Genomic DNA, 6,277 nt, shown 5'->3' on the forward strand with positions numbered 1-6,277 from the left:
AAAGGGACTAGAAGATTTATGAAAGCGAGCGCTCCACTCTTACGACGGAGGAGTAGACGACACGACGGCCCAGTGAACTGTCACTTGTACTGTATAGTACTATAGTTTTGCTGTTTCGCACGATCCATCGATACAAACCCGATTAAACAGGAAAGGGCGGGATTTTTCCCGCGCGGTAGATGATACTGGCCATACATTTCAAAGGCAATTTTAATGTATGCAAACTGAATAATTATAAGTAACAATATGATATCTAGTAAAACTAAAAACACATATGATTTATTGTGTTAGAGTGTAGTAGTAGTGCTGTATTGCATAGTTGTTAGATGTAACATGCGAGAACGTGTAGAGATGTAGTTTTGGAGGGCCTACAGAGAGAAAAGCGTAATACGGTCACCGAACTTCAGAATAAGCTGATTACGGTCACTATATACGTTTTGCGGTGATTATACGGTCACTTGCTCACAGCTCAGCATCGGATTGCACTCTGTTGACCGGCCAAATAGTCTGCGTGGCGCCATGTTGACTAGTTAAATTGACCACGTTCGTTGTGGGTCCCACCTGTCAGTTCGCATAGGCAAAAGGTCAGATAAACACAAATTTACGCAGGCGCGACAAGGCTCCAACCCGTGCGCGGGAATCACCTGGTTGTGTATGTGTCTGTCAGGGCCTGATGTGTGCGCATGCACGTGTAGGTTGAGCACTTGAGCGTGAGAGTGTGTGTTGGTCGTGTGGTGTACTGGTGTGTGCATGCATGCGTGCGTGTGTGCGTGTGAGTGTTGCGTGCGTGCGTGGCTGCGTGTGTACGTGTGAGTGTTGCGTGCGTGCGTGGGTGCATGTGTTTGTGTGAGTGTTGCGTGGATGCAGTTCGTGTGCATGCGTGCGTGTGTGTATAATCACCACACCAGCTCCTGTGTGTTAAAACAGACGGCTCAGCATACCAATACAAGGCCACCTTGTCCGCTGTGCCCGCGGTCATGACTTCGAACCACCGTCCAAATATTTTTTTGTCGTTTGTTTTCATTCTTACTAGCAAGATGCCCGTGCGTTGCATGTAACATCAAGATGCATTTGTATGACTTGTTTATCTTGTGAGAGAAAAGGATGAACGAGGGAAGGCCTTATTTGCAAATGTGGAGAGGTGTGTGGGTACCTTTTTGCAAAATTGCCATAGTTTCTTTCCTATCCGTCAGATATAAATCGGACGGCCTATATTGCAGGATGGCAGGCACACCATCATCACCAACTCTGTTTTTTATAAGAGTGTATTTTATGTATTTTATAAGAGTGTAGATGTAGAGTAGATACAAGTCGACAGGTGGGCACGATGGTAGTGAGATAATGTGATGCAACACTAGAGGTGCCACGTGGAGCGTTTAACTGGTCAACTAGTCATGTCATGAGCAAATACAGAGTTGTACGGTGAGCCCGTGACTGCATAATAACCACTAAACGTAAATGGTGACCGTAATGAGTGGATTCTGAAGTCCAATGTACGTATCGTGCTTTCGCTTCAAATACAATGATCGTCATTGCATATATCGCGAGAGAAAGATGAAACATGCGTGAATTTTCTGGGGGCTTACTTTTAGAGGACCTGGAGATAGTTTTGTGTGCATACGTGAAAGGGGCGTACAGGGGGGGTATGCGATGGAGAGAGAGATGCTCTTCGTTTCTCTTTATTATGACTAACTTTGTATATAGTATAAAAATATACAAATTCACAGTGCGGAATAAATATCATTGTGGGCACCATGCAATGCAAATTAGCGTTCGTACTCCTCCATATAACTTTGTAATGTTGTATATATGTAGAAACTCTAAAATAATTTTTTGGCCACACTTTATTCAAAAGGAATGTTGTATGCGAAATAAACGTGAAGAGAGGGCTTTTTAGATCAATGGGGTACGTGATGTAACATGTGTGAATGTGTAGTTGATGCATTTGGCGGGGCCTAGAGAGGTATGTGTGTGTATTACGTATTCGAGAGAGGCATGGATAGAGGGGCCGACGGGGGGGGGCGTGGGAGAGATAGCACGAGAAATGAGAGTGGTCTAGAGAGAGAGACGAATATGACGTCACGACAAGAGATTCCATTCCCTTGAGTGTGTATATGCAAGGGGGAGGGAATAGAGGCACCAGGAGAAATTTTCTGTGTGTGTGGTGTTTGTGTTGGTATGTGTGGGTGTGAGAAGATAATGAGACGTGGGGGCAGAGGGTGTGTCACCGCGTGAGGTCCGGTGGGTCGAGGTGAGGCCCTTCGTTCTGTTCCGTCCTGCGCCACATTGGTCGGCCCGTGATGCATTTAGGAAGACCCATGGATGACTAGTCGTACAAGACAAAGATAGCAGAATTGTGAAGGACTCTGTGTCCACTGACAAAGCCGGCTAGGATTTGTAACCCTAGGTTCTCGGACTAAGGTAACCCCTTTATCTCTGATATTACTATTCATCCAACCTAACTTTAAGGGGCATCCTACAGAATGCTCTGCTAGAATCATACTCGTCGATTAGGAAGAGAGGTGTGAGACAATGCGTGAGAGACAGGCGTAAAGATAATGTGCGTACATGAGACACGTAGGCAGGTCCATGTATATAGAAAGGGTCGATGAGGATTGTGCGTGTGTATGTTTGCGAGAGGAAGAGTGCTTGTGATAAAGGTTAGTGAAAACAGTTGTAAATGGTTACGAGAGGGAGGGAGGGTTATATCTAGAGCATGTGTGCGAGAAAGACACCTCGGGAGAGAGTGTGTGAGCATGTGTGAGAGACCACCGATGGAGAGTGAAACTACACGTAAAAGACTGCTCTACACATTGATTAAAGATATAAATTGTATCCAAATATTAGGATGGGATCATGATATTTGCAATTCGCGTAAGGAGCGGTCATTGATCCATCAGACATCTAGATTCTATCGAATTTGAGCATGTCTATGTTATTATTCGACACAATTGATCCACATAGTTAGTATTTTGAACTCCAGACAATGCATCGCTTTAGCAATCGAATATAAACGTGAGTATAGTTCATGTTGTGTGTGTAAAGCACATTATACATACGAAAGTTACACAATGGACATTATAAATAGCTACTACCTATGAACTAGCATACATTTGAATTCAACTTAAGGTGGTTTAAAAAAATCGAATTCAACATGAAGTCCATTCAATTATTTGAATTTGATATCATGGCATTTGTAAACCATACCTAAATTATGGGGGCACCAATCTTTGCTCTGATTTTGTACATAATAGCATATGTAGTCGTGTACAAAATAGATTCAAATTTAGCTCCTCCATTCCAAAATAATCGTAGTTATAGGATTTTCAAGTGTCAAAATTTCAAAAAGAAGCGGATAATTTAATGAGGTTTTCAAACATACAAGGTCAAATATAACGTTGTATATTTAGGTCAATCCTCATAGTTCAAGAGTACTCTAAACGTGAATGCTTGTGTTTCAAAATTTCGAACGAAGCGCCAAAAGAGCCTCTACTCGCCCGAAACCGCGTGAGACCAATGTTTGGTAGTACAAGGAAATTACTTTTCTAATAACTCCGACCCGTGAAACCTACCGGCCCGACGTCCAAAGGTCTAAACCGGGGTAGGTTTGTAGCTTCATCTAGACGCCACGCAACCGCATCCGAAAAACATTCATACACAATGGCCGCCTAAGCACACATGCGCGCGGCCGAAATCGCTCCCGCCCACTATTTGGGACACCTGGGATTACCATCCTACCCCCGACCCGCAGTAGGTCCGAAATTTAAGAGGGGGGCAAAGTTTGTACTTTCCCCAAATTTCAAACAAGCGCGTCCCATCTTCTGTTCAAAAAAGCCAAAAACAAGCGCGTCCCAGACCGAAACATGGTTCCCCCCACCCGTCCGATTCCCCATTCGTACTCCGTGGGCGCCAAAACTACCTCTCCACCAGCCGCGAAACCCCGGCGTCCTCCGTCCGCCACCCCATCCCACCCATCAACCGCCGCCCTCCTCCATCACGCCGGAGCCGATACCCCGACGTCGTCGTCCACCGCAACCTCAACCGCAACGCCCTCCACGGCTAGTAGTTGAAGCCGAGGCCGAGCCGTCCGTACCCGAGCCAGTTCAACCACGCCGTCCTGCGCCTCACCGCTGCCGCTCCAACTTCGCCACCCTCCACCGCACCGGAGCTGTTCCTGCTACGCCGTCCTTCGCCGCCTCGGATCTGCTTCCCCTCCGCCGACATACGGCCACGGCAACACAGTCAACAATTTGGCCATGGGTTCGTCCAAGCCTGCACCCTCCAGAACATCGGTTTCCCCGGTAAAAAGAAGAAAATCGGCGCGACTTGTGGAGGTGACCACACCGGCAACCGAAAAAGGTACTCCTCTTCCCTTATTCGTGCAAATCTTACGTCTCTGCTTGCACGGTATTCATCCCACAGAAGACACTAGTTGACCGCTTCTTCTTGATACTAGATGTTCCTAGTAACTCGCGATGCACAAGGTTTCTCCTCATATACTATTTCACCTTAGCTAGAGGTCCGTCGCCCCCCTGAATTTCAATTTCTGGCCACTTGATTCCCAATTAACGGAAGCATTCCCCGGCGTAACAGGCGCTAGTACGCCTATTACGCCGGGGAAGCAGCGCCTTGGTGTTTATCTTAGGGGCGTGTGCGGCCTAGAGCTACTGGCGCCCGATCTGGAGGTCGGCCGGGATTAAAGGGATGGCCTGGGGGCGCTGCCAAGCACGGCGGTGGTGTGAGGTCGATGGGAGGGCGGGGCGGCGGAGGCAGGGGTCTGGGCCGGTGGTCGCTGGCGGTTCGAGAAAGATCGTCAACAGTGACTGGCGGGAGGTAGACGAAGGCCATCTGCCCGTTCCTTATAGATCGGACGGTTCATTAAAAAAATCGACTGACCTATTTATTTTCAGTCGACTGTTATCTTAGATATGACCACATGTGGTGGTGTGCTGGAGGAGTACCTGCATTTCCTGTGCTCATATATTACAAAATCATACAGAGTAGAATCTAATTTTGTTTGCCATGCAATGTTGTAGAGCTATCATATGTCTCCTGTCATTTATTTTTCAGCCACCTGCTATCTGCTACTTTTACAGTGCACTAGTTCTGCACACACTTCACCCTTACTCTCACTGTTGTGTTTTTATGCAAGGGTATTTCAGACTCTGCTGCCATGAGAGAAGCCAAAAAGAAAAGAGAGAAGTCGCTCCAGTTTGGTGTGCGGCTAGGCAAGACACGTTTCAACGCTTTAAAGGGTGTAGTGTCAGCAGATGGAGACGGGGAACGTAGCTCTGGAGTTGATGACCTCGCTCGCAATGAACCACCATCCCAGGTGCTTGCTTTAACTTCGCGGTGTCATATGTGGTTGCATGTTCCATATGGTGTCTAGCTTGTATTCGAAAGGCCGAAGTCGGTAAGATAAGGAAAGATATTTTTTTACATGAACCACCATCCCGTGAGCACCAGAAGACAAATAGCTAGTCAGGGCACTGGCCGAGCCAGTGACAAGCCCAGCAAAGATAGGCATCACCTGGAAGCCAACTAAAAAGCTGCGATGGTGGCGAAGCAGCCCGCCTCCCACCAGGCTCTCAGGTCCTAGATGATCATGCTCACCACTCCAGCCGGATGTCTAGCTTGTATTGCTTCCAATTTGGTTAAATTGCATCTGCTTAGCTTACACATTATACCTTTGAATATGACATGCCTTTCTGTTTTTGGTACATACTAGTACATCTGTGTATTAACCATGTTCTTACATCAAACTAATGTTCTTGTGTATCCCTCATCAATCACTTATGACGAGGCAGGCAGGCAAGGGGACTACTCCTCATTTAAAGAATGCAGCGTCAGCCTCCCGACATGATTCTCAAGAAACAGAAATGCTAGATGAAGATAGTGAACGTAGCTCTGTAGTTGATTACAGCATTTCCCCTACACTAGCATCGCAGGTGCTTGCTCTAACTTGGCAGCGTGATATGTGGTTGCATGTTGCATATGGTGTCTAGATTGTAATTCTTCCAATCTGGTTAAACTGCATGTGCTAGTCTGCTTAGCTTATACATTATACCTGTTAATGTGACATGCCTTCCTGTATTTAGTACATAGTACATCTGTCTATTAAGCATGTCCTTACATAAAACTATTGTTTTTTTGTATCCCGCATCAATCAACATGACGAGACACCTTTAGTATATGCAGTGCGATATTAGTTGCATCTTTCATATGATTTATAGCATGCGCTGCTTCTAATTTGTTGAAATTCCATTTATGATGGGAC

Source organism: Triticum aestivum, chromosome 1A (genome assembly GCF_018294505.1).
Source record: "Triticum aestivum cultivar Chinese Spring chromosome 1A, IWGSC CS RefSeq v2.1, whole genome shotgun sequence".
In the NCBI taxonomy this organism is placed as follows: Eukaryota; Viridiplantae; Streptophyta; class Magnoliopsida; order Poales; family Poaceae; genus Triticum; species Triticum aestivum.